Source organism: Zeus faber (assembly GCF_960531495.2).
Source record: "Zeus faber genome assembly, chromosome: 13".
NCBI classification, from domain to species: domain Eukaryota; kingdom Metazoa; phylum Chordata; class Actinopteri; order Zeiformes; family Zeidae; genus Zeus; species Zeus faber.
This window is the reverse complement of record NC_137198.1, coordinates 1040012-1056120: the sequence shown is the minus strand read 5'-3', so window position 1 is coordinate 1056120 and position 16109 is coordinate 1040012. Positions and strand designations below refer to the sequence as shown.

At 47.9% G+C, this 16109-nt stretch overlaps 1 protein-coding gene across 1 annotated transcript in view; it reads left to right on the top strand.

Annotated features, from left to right (window-relative positions):
• The first annotated feature begins 2223 nt into the window (after window positions 1–2223).
• Window positions 2224–16109, top strand: part of eif2ak3 (eukaryotic translation initiation factor 2-alpha kinase 3) — a 38139-nt gene continuing 24253 nt past the window's right edge. Inside the window, exons 1-2 of the mRNA XM_080012833.1 lie at window positions 2224–2276; window positions 14519–14648. The gene's annotated coding sequence lies outside the window, so the exon portion shown is untranslated. The remainder of the gene's footprint in view (window positions 2277–14518; window positions 14649–16109) is intronic.

The following is a 16109-nucleotide window of genomic DNA, read 5'->3' as shown; positions in this document are numbered from 1 at the left end:
CTGGGCATTACCAAGGTTTGTAGCAGCAGTTGAGTGGCATATTGGCTCAGGTACGGCCTGACTTTTCGGATGTTGAATAGTGCGAAGCGGCAGGACCGGGAGACGGCGCAACATGGTCCGAGAATGTCAGTTGGTCATCAATAATGACACCTAGATTCCTTGCAGCCTTGGTAGGAACAAGAGATAGAGTCGATTTTAATATCAATGTTGTGATAAATACCTTGTTTGGCCGGGAAGACCAGCAGTTCCGTTTTCGCCAGATTTAGTTGAAGATGATAATCCTTCATCCATGTGGATATGTCAGCGAGACAATCCGAGATCCGCGTCGAGACAGTGGGGTCGTCGGGCGGGAAGGACAGATAGAGTTGAGTATCATCCGCATAGCAGTGATATGAAAAGCCATGTGAGCGGATGATGGGGCCCAGTGAGGTGGTGTATATGGCAAAGAGGAGGGGTCCTAGCACCGAGCCTTGGGGCCCCCCTGTGGTGAGGTGGTGAGGCACAGACAGCTGGCCTCGCCATGTCACACTGAACGAGCGCCCAGTGAGGTAAGATTCAAACCAGGAAAGTGCACTGCCCGTTATGCCCATGCTTGAGAGTATGGACAGGAGTATGCTGTGGTTGACAGTGTCAAAAGCAGCTGATAAGTCAAGCAGAATGAGAACCGAGGATTTGGCAGCAGCTCTAGCAGTTTTTAAGGCCTCTGTCACAGACAACAGGGCTGTTTCAGTGGAGTGACCACTTTTGAAGCCAGATTGAAGTGTATCAAGAAGGTTGTTTCTTGACAGGTATTCTGTAACCTGTCTAGAGACCGCCCTCTCTAAGGTTTTGGAAAGGAATGGGAGGAGAGAGACCGGACGATAGTTTTCTACTTGATTGGGATCGAGTGAAGGTTTTTTTGAGCAGTGGTGCGACCCGAGCCGCTTTGAAAGCGGAAGGGAAAGTGCCGGAAGTTAGGGAAGTAGAGTCAGGTGCCCACTTCTTCATTGTATTATTTTAAACTGAAGTAACTCAGCGGTGTTGGAGATGTAGAAGAATATTAAAGGTGAAGTTATATGTTTGCATCGTGGTGTCGTACCCCGTCCGTGCAGTAACGAAGTACTTTTACTCCAGTACTTTCCACCTCTGCGTGACGTCATCAAACACTGTCTAAATGTTCAAATGTATTTATCGTCAAAATAAAAATGTCTGGAAACGACTTGATGATAAACGTCCCGGCCTGTGGATGAATGGACTTGTGTAATAATAATAATAATAATAATATGTTTTATTTTTTTCCGTCATCGCTGTGGCCACGTTGACGTTTCCAGTCCTGTCGGCTTGGCCCCGCCCCGCTCATGGCAACCACCTCTGACGGACAGCTCCTCTCGTCCAATCAGAGGCGCCCGTTCATTCCGCGGCGGCGCGAGCCGGCCAATGGCAGACCTCTTCCTTGCCAGCCGCGTCCTGATTGGCGGAGCGCACCCCGGACGCGGGAGCCGCCGTCGGGGAACTTTTTGCGTCGGTTTTCCGTGAGCGCGCGTGCGCAGTGTTGAGCGGCGGTGGCCAGACCGCGGTCAGCCAATCAGAGCGAGTGTTTTGGGGGAGACGGGGGCGGGATTGTTTGGGTCCCGCCCTCCTTTGAGCGGCGGCGCTCCGGCGCAATGAGCTTGTGCTTAGTGTGCCGGGCGGCGTGATCGACGGCGCCGCGGACCAATCGGCGGCTCGCTCGGGGTTTCGCCGCGACAGCGCCGGCGATATTGTCCAATCGCCGCGTGGAAACGGGGCGGGCCCTAGCGTTACTAAGGCGAACGAGGGGGGAAGTATAAAGGGAATAACATGGAGTCCCAGCGGCCGCTGCTGTTTACTGCGGAGCCGCCGCGACGGAGCTGAGCCGCCGACAAACTGTGTTAAAACTCCATTTTGTTCCGTTTTGCTCCGCGGCCATGGAAACTCGCACCAGTCACTAATGTGCCAGTCTTACAAATGGAGAGAGGGCTTCACTGTGGAAAGGCGAGCATCTCCCTAGTGCTCCTCCTGCCGCTGCTGCTGCTCGGGGCTCCGGGCTCCCAGGGCTCCGCCGACCCCGACCCAGACCCCGACCCCGGCCTCGGCCCGGCCCGAGTTCCGGGTCTGTCCGGCGGAGGCGATGCGGGGGTCATGGAGCGGGGCCTGGGGAACCGGGGCGCCGCGGGGACCGGAGACGTGACCGTGGAGGACGACGAGTACGGAGCCGCCGCGGGGGACGGGGGTGAGGAGCCGTACGGGGAAAGTGAAGGGGCCGTCCGGCAGACCGGGTGAGTGGTGCGGTGGTCACACAGCGGGGTGACAGGGGTCCTCCGCGCGGGGGGCAGAGCAGACATGCCTGGGCAAGAAGGGCTTTGTTTCCGCTGCTTCCTCAGGACTTTGGGGAAGCCCGGTTGTTTATCCGCGGAGGACAGGTGCCTTTCTTGGGTCGAAACCTCTTTCTTGGTTGTTTTGTCGCAGAGCACGTGTTTGGTGATCGATTTACAGTGAAATCGGTTTGTTGACATATTGCACATGGCTCCAGTAGAGCCCACAGTATGACCCCCAAACGCTTCAAATGCATCTTAAACCTATTGATGACAGTGTGCTACCGGATGGAAGAAAAACAAAACAAAACGAACTGATCAGAAAATTGGGTTTACAATTTGTGGAGAATTGACTTGTTCAACATAGTGAAGTTGTGTTTATAGATCCTTCTTGATGTGTGTGTGTGTGTGTGTGTGTGTGTGTGTGTGTGTGTGTGTGTGTGATAGAGCAGCAGCGCCCATTCTTGACTTGCTGTAACTACTGTAACTACAGTATGTTGTTGTTGTTATTGTCATATGTCCTTATGTAACATACTTGTATAACCAGTGCTGCTCCTAGTCCACTTCTACACACATGTCTATTTTGTGCATTTTTATTCTTGGCTCTTTGGACTTTGCACCTGGTTTTTAAAGTGTTATCGTGTGTGTGTGTGTGTGTGTGTGTGTGTGTGTGTGTGTGTGTGTGTGTGTGTGTGCACTCCTTAACCTAGTGCAGGTATTTAAAGGCAGATGCCGCCTCCATCGACCCAGTGCCGTCAGTGGTAAATAAAGGGGCGGGCGCTCGTATCTGTGTTCACTCCTAATGTCTTAATTTCAACCACAGGCTTGTGGATGTACTGCACCCGAGTGCGGCAAAGTTGGCAAATATTTATTTTGTGCCTGAGCCAACACGTACCGATGGAATAATTCCGGAACTCAATTCCCAGCTAAATATTTCCCAAGAAGACAAACACAGCCTTTTTTAAGCCTTTACATGTCTTGATGTTGCACAAACTTGATGTCACAAAGTGTGAAGCCGTCAGGTGAAATGTCAACCAGACCCTGATGTTGGTCCACAGTGAAAATCTCCTGGATCTGTCCCCTCTGGATAAATAAAACACATGCAAAGTGCAAAGAGAACTTGACATCTGAATGTAAACAGCAGGTGAGGTGGTGTTTCAGTCCGAAGGTCCAGCTTTTAGGAAGTGTGGTGTCCCTCCTCCCGGGATGAAGCTCGCTGGCGCGGTCTTCCTCACTTTGCAGGCGGTTCGATGCCCACCTTTTGGTTTCCTTTGATTCCTGAGCTGCTTATAACAAAATAGATTATTCTTCCCTGCTTCAAACCTTCATGAGGGAAGGTTGTTGTAAAAAAAACAAAACAAAACAGGACTATCAGCTTGTGGAACATTATTTAGTTTCCTCCTTTTTAAATGAATTTTCTTTCCCCAAAGGGCACCGACTCACAGGGAATACGACGACTGTACGATAGTAGGAAACATACATTTGTTTTTCATCTTCATGATCAATATTTACATGGATATTCATGCGGCGGTGTTGATGTGTACGAACCTCTTTGTTTGTGACTCAAACTCCAGTCTCGACGTTGTGGTGAAAGGAGCTGAAATAGTAGAAAGTTCCATTTTAAAGCAGAAGTTATATTTTAATTTGTATTTAGTTCTTTTTTTTTGAGTCTGGGAAAAATAAACAAGGTTAGAAAAGGGTGGGTGGGTGGGGGGGGGCGCAGAATGTCAGAGCACAACATGCTTCTTTAAATGAGTTTGTTGAAGAACGTCCTGACACGTCCGGAGATGGAGTCACACATTTCGATCATCTCACATGGAAAACCCGCGACTGAAAACATTGAATTAACAGTTTAAAATGCGACCACGCCCTCCGCCACAGAGCAGCTTCCTGCAGCAGCTGCTGTACTCGCTGCCATTGAAGGTAACCATCAAAGTAATGAACTTTCAACAACAGAGTCTGAGTCTGGTGCTCACACCCTCCTTCCCTCCCTCCCTGCATCTCTCTCTTTCCCCTCATCCATCTCTCGCTTCCCTCCCTCCCTGCATCTCTCTCTCTCTCATAGGGTGTTACATATTCAAATTCAGTCACTTTCCTTGCCCAGCTGAGTTTCACCCCTGGTAATCAATAGAGTTATGTTGAGGGTTTTTTCTTATTCATTGAGATATACAGTACATACAGTAGATAATACAGTAGGTCATTGAGACAATAAGTTCTTAAAATACATGAACCTGCCGAGTTATTGTTCAGTAAATGGCAGCAACTGTCGGTGAAAAACAACACGTTTTTGCAAATAAATAACATGAAAAACCGCACTTAAAGAAATATCTTATAATACTTTCATATTGAAATATTGAAACTGGAATCAAAATATTCCATAGAAATCGAACAATTTTTGGCGTATGTTGTGAGGTTGAGATGAATCACAAACTCCTTCCTGTTTGATGGAAACGCTAAAGTTGTCGTGTGTGTGTGTGTGTGTGTGTGTGTGTGTGTGTGTGTCCTGCTCTTAATAGCCCAGTTCTGTCACACAGAGCAGGTACCGACACATCTGTGGTGGGAATAAGGACGGGATGACATCTGCTCCCTCTCACTCTACCTGCTCGTCTCGCTCTCATCTTTGTGTTTATTATTCAATTATTTATCTCTCTATTTCTCTCTTTGTCTGAATGGCCCCCAACTCTCTCTCCCCTCCTCTACCTGTCTCTCTCGCTCCCCAGCCCCTTCCCTCCCAGATGGAATCCGTAACATTGCTGGATAAAAACATGCTTGAAAGGCAGTAGGTATCATTCCCACGGAGCCTCCTTTACACAACAGTTCCGTGTGGAGTGTGTTCCTACGTAGATGACTGTTATGGATACAGTACGTAAGGGGTCAGACAGCAGAGGAGCCTAATATCATGCCAGACGGGACAACACGATAGTTTTGTTACACCGGCACTTGGCTCCCCGTGGCCCCGCCCCTAGGACTCTTCCCAGAGCCCCCGTCCCCGGACACAATGACCCTAAAGCCAGTGTTACGACATCGGTGTGATCGTGTTCAACCTGTGCTCCGCTCTCGGCCTGCGGAGAAGACCCTTCTCCGCCCGTTCTACCTCTCCCTGTCCGCTCGCTCCCTCCGGCCCCACCCTGCACTGCAATGTCCCTGCACCGCCCCCTTAACTGTAAAACACACATCGAGGGCCCGAGTGGCATTTTTAAGAAGAGACGTCGTACAATTTTTATTAAATAAAAAGACCTGTCTCCGTAGAGACTGGACGTGCTCCACTTTCTCTTTTTTGCAGCCGAGCTCCAAGGTTCTAATAGGACTCTTCGCCGTTTTTCGGAATGTTTTTTGTTTTTATTTTTCTTCCCGAAAAAATATTTTTAAAATATTTCTACAAAATAAATATTCATTAAAAACCCCACTATTGGTGCAATATTTAAATTCAGCTCCACCTCTTCTTTACGGAAATGTTACTGCTTCCATTCACAGCCGTACCGGCAATTTGCCAGAAATGATACGAGGTTGAGAGTGGGGAGATTTATGGAACAGGAAGTGGGAAAGTCTCACTCCTCTTTAATCTTTCTCTCTCCCTTTTACTCCTTCACTCTCTGTCTCTGTGTGTGTGTGTGTGTGTGTGTGTGTGTGTGTGTGTGTGTGTGTGTGTGTGTGTGTGTGTGTGTGTGTGTGTGTGTGTGTGTGTGTGTGTGTGTGTGTGTGTGACACACAGACGCTCAGTGTTCTGGTGACCTTTGACCCGACCTCAGGCGCAGTAGACTAAACTACTCCAAACCAGGTTGAGAAAAGTGTGTGTGTTTCCTGTCTTAAAAAGGCAGATTTTCTTTGTGACGATTACGTGGTAGAACGTTCTCATGTCACTCATACGCACGCGACAGCACACTGAAACAGAAAATAGACAGTTACTTTTTCTTTTTGAGGATGATTGCTCATCAAAAAAGGCTGATTTCATGCAAACAAGAATGAATCAGTTAGTAAGCCGTCGCAGATGTCTCTCTCTCTCTCTCTCTGTCTCTCTCTCTCTTTCTTTCACACCTTCCCTCCGTAGTTCTGTTCATCTCCTGCCTCTATAAATTATCCAGCTGTGGGCTCTGGTGGGACTGAGCACTGACATCTGTCACCTTGACGCTACACATCCACATGCTAGCTCCGCGGGGTAAATTAACGTGTGTTGTGTTGTTTTTGTTTTGGAGGTGTGTGTGTGTGTGTGTGTGTGTGTGTGTGTGTGTGTGTGTGTGTGTGTGTGTGGAGGACGGGCTGGTTTTGAATCTCGTCGGAGCTCTGCGGGGACCTCCGTCACCTTTGGGAGTTGATGGAGGTGAGATGGAGCCCCACCCCCACCCCGCCTCAGGGCAGGCAGGCAGCAGATGAAGTCGTTCCGCTGTTGGAACATCGTTTGTGATCTACTTCCAAACTGCTGCAGCCGGACCTGCTGTTGTGTCGCTTCCTCCGTTCTTTCTTTACATATCTTCTCTGAGACATTGTTGTTTGTTTTCCTCTTGTAAATAAAGTTACACAAAAAAACAAAAACAAAAAAAAACTACCAGAGCAAGCAGCTCTGTGCCGTTGTCGGCGACTACCATCTTCCACGGCTTACTGCTTAGCAACAGCCAATCAGACGGACCGGCCGGGCACTCATCAACCAATCACTGCGGAGAGACGGGTCGGGTCAGTATTTGAGTTCTGGCCGAAGGAGTGAGAAAAGGAGGAGACAAGTGTTGTTGTTTTTTTTTTGGGGTCTTTCTTCTCAAAAGCAGAGAGTTCATGTCCTTGTTTTTCTTTTTTTGTGGGGGGGGTTCACCACACTGATCTGTAACCAGGGAGATGCTGTTGGTTTTATTAATAGAGCCTGTCCCCAAAATGTCTGGCTGCCTCTGAAGTCGCGCCAAACTCCCTCGAGGAAAGTTTTATTTTTTTAAATTTTCTTCCCTGCGGAAAACTAGTGAGGGGCCGGAGGAAGGAGTCTGCTTCGGAATGTGCCAAGGTCCGAAGAATTAATGTTTGTCAGATTCAGCACTTTGTAAAAGACAAAACACGTTGACATCACCGGCTTCATGTCACCATTGTCAGGATGTTTTACAGGCGAAAGAACCCAAATGCAGACAGGGGACAGGAGGCACAAGAGGTGACAGAGTTGGCTCCAGGGCGGGGAGCTAGAGCTGCACTGGGAGCAGACCAGCCAAGCAGGACGGACAGGAAGAGCCGGGAGCGCTGACACGGGATCAGCGCAGGGAGGCCAGCGGCGCGAGTGGCTGCCACCGGAGGGAGGGAACGGCGGAGCTTCTACGCAGTTCCCCGTTGCTGGCGGCGGCCGGTGGAGTGAGCCTTGTTGACGGATGGTCAACTTGTGGAACCAGGACCCCAGCGGAGGACGGCGATAGAGGGACGAACCAAGAACCACCGAACACTCACATTCACACGAAAAACTGAAAAGAAATGAAAACCACACTCGCACGGGGCGCGCGGGTCACGGGGGAGCAGGCTGGGCAGGTGTGACCACCATGTTTTTATTCATGTCTGTCGCCTTCTCCCAGTTATTAGGGTTTGTGGCGTATTAAATGTTGACTCTCTCAACTCTCGTATGGTTGTTTTGAAATGCTTTATAAATGAGTGTGTGCTTGTTCATCGTGCATTGCAGCTGATGCCGCATCAAAAATTGATCAAGACTTCATCCCTGTTGTCACGACACTTGTTTACACACCCAGCACCTGTTGTTCCCTGCTTGATGTCAATATCTCTGTGTTCAGAGTCAAACATTCAGGTTTTGTTGATTCACCTCATCAAGTATTTGAGGAAGAGGGAGGTTAAAAAACAAAACAACAACAACAACAAAAAAAACCCCATTCCTTATTAATGTCACTGTCAAACTTTAACGGAGCCGGACGACTTCAGCAGGAAGTGTTATTTGGTTTAGGGCTGCTGCACTGCAGCACTGGGTGGGGCAGCGGGGTAAGGTGTTGGAGATTTTAAAGAGAAAGAAGAAGAGAAGCCGGAGCGCAGAATCTAGAAAAAAACAAAAAAAACAAGTCAAAACATGCGGTAAAGTGTGGAGCACTAGGACCCTGATGCCCCGCTTCCTTCTTTGGACGGCTCCTCACTGCTTAGCAACAACCAGTCAGATCCCTGAATCCAGGCCGCGGTTGGGCCAATCGGAGGACGGGAGAGTGGCGCCATGGAGTTTGGATTCCAGCACGTGGGCTGGGGAGAGGAAGTGATGGAGCAGCGTGTTTTTGTGGAGCATAACATAAACCACACCCTATCGCTGCGGCGGGGCTGGACCTGCTGCACCGCCGCAGTGTTTGGGGCTTTAGGAACGGCCGCGCCGCACCCGCTGGACGCTGTGGCTTTCTTTCACTTCTCTGTTTATGTCCTGACGGGCCGCGAGACCAGTTGTCTTACTGCCAGGAGCAGTGAAGCCGTAGAGTTGGATCTGTCGCTCTGTGCTCTGCCAACTTCGGTTTTGACCGACATGTGATCGGACGAGGTCGTCTGGGTGCAGAAAAACAAAACAAAAACACAAAACAAAAAAATCGAAACAAATACAATGATGTTGGAAGCCCCTCCCAGTTTCAGCCCCCTGGTCTGACGGGTCCATCGGCTGTTTAAAGGCTTTTGTAACCTTCCTTGTCAGGTTCCTGACTGGAGCGCTTCTAATACGGTGAAATCAATCTGGAAATATCTCCTGGGAAGTTGAGTCGATGAACGAAATGGACTGAGGTCATGTCAAGTAGAGGTTTGCTGTTAAGGTGTAACTCCATGATAAGCTGTGTATTGGCCTGATTGATTGATTGATTGATTGATTGATGATTGATTGATAAGTGGGGTTTAAAGTTGCGTACGCCGTTGTCTCCCCTGCCTTTGAGGGCCTCAGTGGACCATTTTCAAATCTTTTCTCTTCTTTCATCTTTTAAATAGCCTTCAGAAAAGTGAGAAGACTCAGCCTTCCCTCCAAGGAAGTTGAGTTTGTAGGGGAGAGTTCTTTTGTTTTTTGTTTTTTTTCCTCGTTTCCTTTCAGTTTGAAGTGAGGGTGTCCTTGAATGTGATCTTGAAGGGTTTGGAGGCTTTTTGAATCCTGCTCCTGTGTCAGCCGGAGCAGCGCTGACTGACTGTCCTCTTCCAGTGAGGTCATCTGGAGTCACGGAGGCAGAACACTGTTGTTTTGACAGACACCGTTTTAAATGAATGAAGGAAATACGACAATGTTGTTTGGGCGGAGTAACTCGCTAAGTATTTGAGAATCCCTTGGAGTGAAAGTAATATCTCAAGGCTAGTGATTTGAGAAGTGTTTGCTGAGGAATGATCGTGATCCTCCAAGGGTCTGAACTGATGACCCAAAAACAAAATGATAATTTTGCTCGTTATTGCCTTTTTATTGTTTGATTGCCTTCCCTTAATGTTGTGCATGAAAGGTGCTCTACAAATGAAGGTTATTGATATTAATATTATTATTATTGTTATATAACGATTATAGTTGAGTGTGATATTGTGCAGATCTCAGCAGTTACTGTGAGCAGCCTGCAGTGCAGCTCTCCCCAGCAGGGCGCGGCCATAACTTTCTCCACGTGCTCCCCACGCGCTCATATTTTCATCCTTAGTGTTAGCATGAGCAGGGAGACAGCCCCCCCGGGCTGCAGCGTGTAACCAGGGCTTCTTGGCTGTTGCATGGTTACAGTCCGTCTCCCCCTCCCATTGGCCTGCACACTGCAGAGCCGTGCGCTGATTGGCCGAGGCAGGGCTGAGATGCCACGCTGTGATTGGCTGATGGATGGAGGGCAGGCTGCTGCCATTGGCCGGGACTTTGGTTTGTTTCCTGCTCCTCAGAGGATCTGGTCCAGTGTAAATGTGTGTGTGTGTGTGTGTGTGTGTGTGTGTGTGTGTGTGTGTGTGTGTGTGTGTGTGTGTGTGTGTGTGTGTGTGTGTGTGTGTGTGTGTGTGTGTGTGTGTGATTGGCCACCCTCCCTGGCATACAGTGTGAAGCGTCGTCTATTATTATAACATGTTGACAGTGGTACAAGCTACGATGCTAACGGCCTTAAAGCTGCAGGCAGCCTTCGCTCTGTCCCTCCATCTTTCATTTTTTCTCTCTTCCACTCACTCTCTTTAATCCTTCTCTCTCTTTCACTCTCATTCTCATTCTCTCTCTCTCTCTCCCTCTCCCTCCTTCCTCTGTGTGCTCCACCCTCAGGCTCCATGTTTCTCCCTTTGGTGCCTCGTTGGGAAACCTGAACTGGAGGCTCTGGGAAAATAAACTGCCTCAAGTTGGAAAACAAGGAAAGGAGAAACCAGAGACACTGGTGCTCTGTCTGTCTGTCTGTCTGTCTGTCTGTTTGTTGTTCTTTTGGTTTCATCTGTCCGTCTCTTTGTTTGTTTGTTGTTCTTTTGGTTCCGTCTGGCGGCAGAGTACCACTGGTGTTATTTTAGTAGATCCCCCTCCCTGCCTCCGTCTCTTGCTATCTCTTACCTAAATTGTCTAGTTAAGTCACCCACCCCCACAACCGTCCTTTATCCCTCCTACAAAGACTCCACAAAGGGCTTTGATCTTTCTCCCCCTCCGTCTCCATCCCTCCCCCTCATCCCATCCCTCTCTCTCTCTCTCCCTCTCTCATCCCGTCTCCCTGTGAAGTTGAACTCCTTGCTCTCAATGACTTCCTCACTTCTGCATTCCCTGCGTGACGCTCTCCCTCCCAGCCCCCCCTCCATCGCTGGATGCCTACTGCTTAGCAACAACCAATCAGCCTAATATTTTTGGCAGGGCTCCTCAGCCAATCAGGAGGCAGCGAGCGGGCTTTTTGGCGCCACGAGTTTCCATTGGTAGGCGAGGAAGGGCAACAATGTTTTCCTCGGCAGAGTGTTCCTCCAGGTTGGCGGAGCGGCCCCGATAGCGCTGCGAGCAGATTTTTGGGCCGATAATCCCGGGCTTTGATGGGCTCCGGCGCACACATGGCTCATTAATGTTAAGCGGACCCATTTGCATTTTAATGCGTGCGCTTCCGCCGCAAGTCAGGGTACGAACAAGGAATGAGTCTGGGGTCGCACATGGAGCTTGTTGTGAGGGCGTCGGTGGAAAACGAGCGAATGAACGACCAACTTTGTATGTTTAGATATTCAGGAAATCTTCTGATACTCCAGCTTGTGTGTATGTTGTCTCATGGCAGTGGTTACCCTTCTACGTTAATGAGGGTTAAAGTTGTAAATAGATGAAATCATTAAGGAAACTGGCTCTTTGCTGGTTTGGTCTATTGAATGGACTGAGTTTTTTGAGCAGTGGATTATTTAAATGGTTCAGCTTTACAGGTTGAAGTTATTTTCATCAATTGTTTTATACCTTTTTAATCTAAGATAAGGTGGTGAACCCGTTTCAGAAGGTATCCGAACCCGAACAGACATACTTGTCAATATATTTAACCTGTGGTCGGCCTTCACAACTTCACATTTTAGTGAAGGTGTAAAGTGAGAGAACTTGACGTTTATGGGTTCTTGACTTTACAATGTTCCCCTCATATCTGCTGAGCAACTCCTGGTGCTAAGTGAAGGACAGAGAAGGAATATATGTTTTCTCAGCTCTTGTGTGATTCTTTGCCACAAAACCTCTTGAATCTTGAAAGCCTTGTCGTGGACGTATCTCGGGCACGGCCGGAGCACAGTCACCCGGCTCCTTCCGTCCGCAGACCTTCCCCAGTTACACGAGACAAAAAAAGAGGAAGTTGTGTGTTTAGGCGCCGTCTCCTCCAGACAAACAGATCAATAGTCGGACACGTCCCGTCCCGAGGCCTGGAAGGTGATTGGTGCTGGCGTCCGCTGCAGCAGGAGAGGGACGGCGTGGAAGATGGAGGGGTTGGCGGGCGGAAGGGCGGGGCATGGTGGGGTCTCGCTGTTTAAGCCTGGAGTTACCGAGGCAGCACTTTTCAAACTCTGTTGCTGTGCAGTTTAAACGCTGCCCTCACGCAGTCAGACCAGGGAGGATGTCCTTTATCAGCTCAACGTTTCAGAGCACCCATACCTAATTCTGAAGTCACCACGGGTAGCCCTGTGTTCTTTTCAGGCCTCGCTGTATTGACTTTTCTCAAATGAAATCAAAGAGCACACAAAGCCGTCGCTGAGTTCCGAAAATAAAACACGGAAATGGGCTTAACTACAGTCGAGCTTCATTTGTCCCAGCCCCACTGGAGGGATGCTCCTTCAGCTGTTCGGTTTACCCAAACATTTATGAATACAGATGAATATCATGAATTACTTACGAGTCAAAGTACGAGTTTACATCTTACATCTCGTCAACATTTTGAAGTGCAGTGAAATGGCCTTTACAAATATATAGAGCTATTGAACAGAGACTTTCGACTTTACAGCCGAAAATCTGTGGCCCAACATCTACGAGCATTGTTATCCAGAGTTATAGTCACAAACAAATGCAATATAACTTATATCTGTAGATGTAATAGACACTTAAGCCTGTCCTCAAAACAATCCAAAAGTTCTTCTGTGGTTGAGAGATTGTACTCAAGCAACACACGGAAGCCACTGAGCTTTATAAACCAAATGAAATGTGTCTAATGGTCGCTTTTAAACCGGATAAATTACCCATAACGCCCTCTGAATATATCCTCAAGCGCTAGCTGTCACTGGCACCATCTGTCTCCCTGCCCAGTGGAGGCTGTGGGACGGAGCCAGTCTCCATGCTTCTCCTTTCAGGGTCATAGTGAAGGTCAAGTTGCTCGCTTGTTTGTTCAGTCCTGAGGCAAAGCAAAGCTGTTGGACCTTTCTTTGACCTGATATTGATTCACAGAGAAGGCAAACGGGGAATAATGGAACCATTTGCTCTTTGAGTCAAACTTTACGTCATTAAAATGTCCTTTGGATTAAAAGGAGCCATCTCAACCAAGCAGTCATTGCCCTAACACGCCCAAAACCAAAAACCAACAAAAACAAAACCACCGTTGGAATCCGTCCTCCATCAGCAACATGCCGGCCTCGCTCCGTGGCACTTTGGCAGCGTTTGGCAGTTTTAATACCGTAGATGGGATCATGGATCTTCAGAGCACCAGGAGGCCCGTCCAGCGGGCGTGGCAGCCCCGGCTGTGGTTCTGATTGACAGGATGGGCTCTGTCACGGCCCAGATGTGCTGCTGGCTGCAGAGGAAGGTCGTCCTGCATGCTAAACTCGCTGCAGTCACACCCGGCGCTGGCTGCAGTCAAACTTAAATATCTTATCTTTTATGTGAGGATATGCAACATTTCATCAATTACATGTCATGGTATTTTAATGAAATTATATTTTCAAGCGCAAATGACATCCTAATTAGATGCCCCCCACCCTCAAAATGGTATATTTAGATTCCATGTTGATGATCAGTCCCTTGTGACCGAAATTCCCAAACTTTCTTTATGCCAGTACATTTGTGTAAGTCATCTCTTGACTTTCACAAATCATAAGCCTTTTTCCTCAGGAGACTATTTAAGTATATGTAACTGAGTAGATGTTGTTACTGCGTAATTCTGATGTTCATTCATATATTTCCCTGTTTTTTGCACTGTGCCTTCTCTGGCCCGTTTGAATCAACATAGAAATGTGTGATATTGGAAATTCCAAGGGTTGAGCACAGGAATGTGAAATCATGGTGTTACTGTGAAATCGATGCGTCCTCATATCATCAATGCATCAAATATCACATACGGCTCAGCTCCACATCACACATCATACTCAACCCTTCTTACTCTTCACTGCTCTGCCGCGGTCACTGTATTTCCTCCGGGGCTTTCCTTCTTCTCATCCATTCATTTGTGCTTTTGTTTTCTTGGTCGCTTGAGCTGCTCGGCATATTTCTTGTTATTTTTTTTGTGAACGTTCCACCTCCATATCAACAGTTTACTCACCACAACAGGCTCACGCTGCTTGAGCATATTCTCTGCTTTCACTTCTTGCGGTGGCGGACCCTGACACCAGCAATGGCATATAGAGGAGCATATAACGTAAAAACATTGAATGGCTGTTTCTTATAAAGTGCCTGCTAAATGAAGCATCATATACGGGATTTCTTTAAGCAAAATGATCTTACGGATTCTCTTTTTAAATAAACGGTTGTGTTTCGTGGCCAGAGGGGATGCAAAAGGGCTGAACTTATCCCAACTTATCCCTGGCCACCAGGCAGTCTCTTGGTATGTTTATGTGCACTAGAGCAGGCTTTAATGTGAGTGTGTTTTTACCGTCAGGTCCCTGGTGATCATCAGCACTCTGGATGGACGCATCTCTGCTCTGGATCCACACAACCAGGGCCGCAAGCAGTGGGACCTGGACGCTGGATCGGGGTGCCTGGTGTCGTCCAGCCTCAGCAAGCCTGAGGTACACACACACACACACACACACGCACGCACACACACACACACACACACACACACACACACACACACACACACACACACACATTTTAACACACACTTAACGGTACACGCACAAACTCTTCTATGTTGAATGTTTTTAGTGTTGCATTTTCAAGGCTAGAATTGTGCTCGTAATCTGATTCGAAGTGCCTTGCTCTTGAACTCTGTACATGCTGATTGCAAATACATTATGAGAGAATGACAAAGTAGTGAAAAAAAATCTCCATCAAATATCCTCTCGTGAGAAATCTATGAGAAGCCTGTTGGAGGAGGAGAGTGACGTCTGGCAGCGTTGGTGTAGTTTCCATGGCTTCCTCTAGTGGTCGCTATTTGTCCAATGTTACTCATTGCACCTTTTTATGCATCGAAAACATCCAAAGTACTAGAACGTGTTCACATTTTCCTGATTTTACTTTGCCTACGTCCTGCACATATTGTCTATCTCAGTTGTTCTCAATGTCTGGTCCGGGGACCCACAGGGGCCCATCAGGAGGTTCCATGGGTCCTCTGCAAAGTGAAACGTCACCATTATTTAACAAGAATACAAGAAATTCTTGAAAGAAATGAGCACCATTAGAGAATGTACAGTAATGACTGTTTGGATCCTACTTTCACTGTTCTCTCCTGAACAAGAGTAGAGACGGTGAATCAGATCTAACAATAAAAATCTGCTCAGATTGGATCCCAAATACTAAATCTGGGATCCAAGGAGGTTTTTGTGGGTGGAGCCACCCTCCTGAGGCCAAGAGTTCTGTGAGCCAATGGGGATTGAGCTTGGCTTCGGGGTTTCGTTGTATTTACGCTTGTTTCACCGTATCAGTCCACTAAAATCAGTTTCTGAACAAATTTGAGCTGAGTAATAATGAACCCGGCGGCTGAATCTTCATCCTATTACATCTACCAGGCCTCATTTAAAAGTTTGTTCCCACTTTCGTGGCCGGGCTCCAAGCTTGTGGCAGAAACCGCACCTGGACTCTCAGACGCGGGGATTTTTTGTTTCATGGAAACGCCGGAAAATCCGATCAAATGAATAAATCTACAATTAACACTATTTTTATTGGTTTTGTGTGAAGAAGCGCACAGCGGATTGCACGCCGCAGCCTTCCGTCTCTCTGCCACATACCTTTTTTTTATTTTCATTTTTTTGAAAGAAAGAAACACAGCAGAATTACTTTTTAATTACTTACTTGTGGACAGTTGATATTAATTCCTCTTTCTTTGAAGGGTTTGTTTGTTGACTTACTCAGATGGGGGCGGTTCACATTCAAACGCGTCTCAATGCTACATGGGACTGAGACGTGGATCGGTGTCTTCTGCATTAGAACCCTCACAAAAGTCTGACTGGGTTGTCTCATTTCACAGTGAAAGGAGGCCCACAAGGGACCAGAAGGTTGTGCACAAGCACTGAAAAAGTGACTTTTTG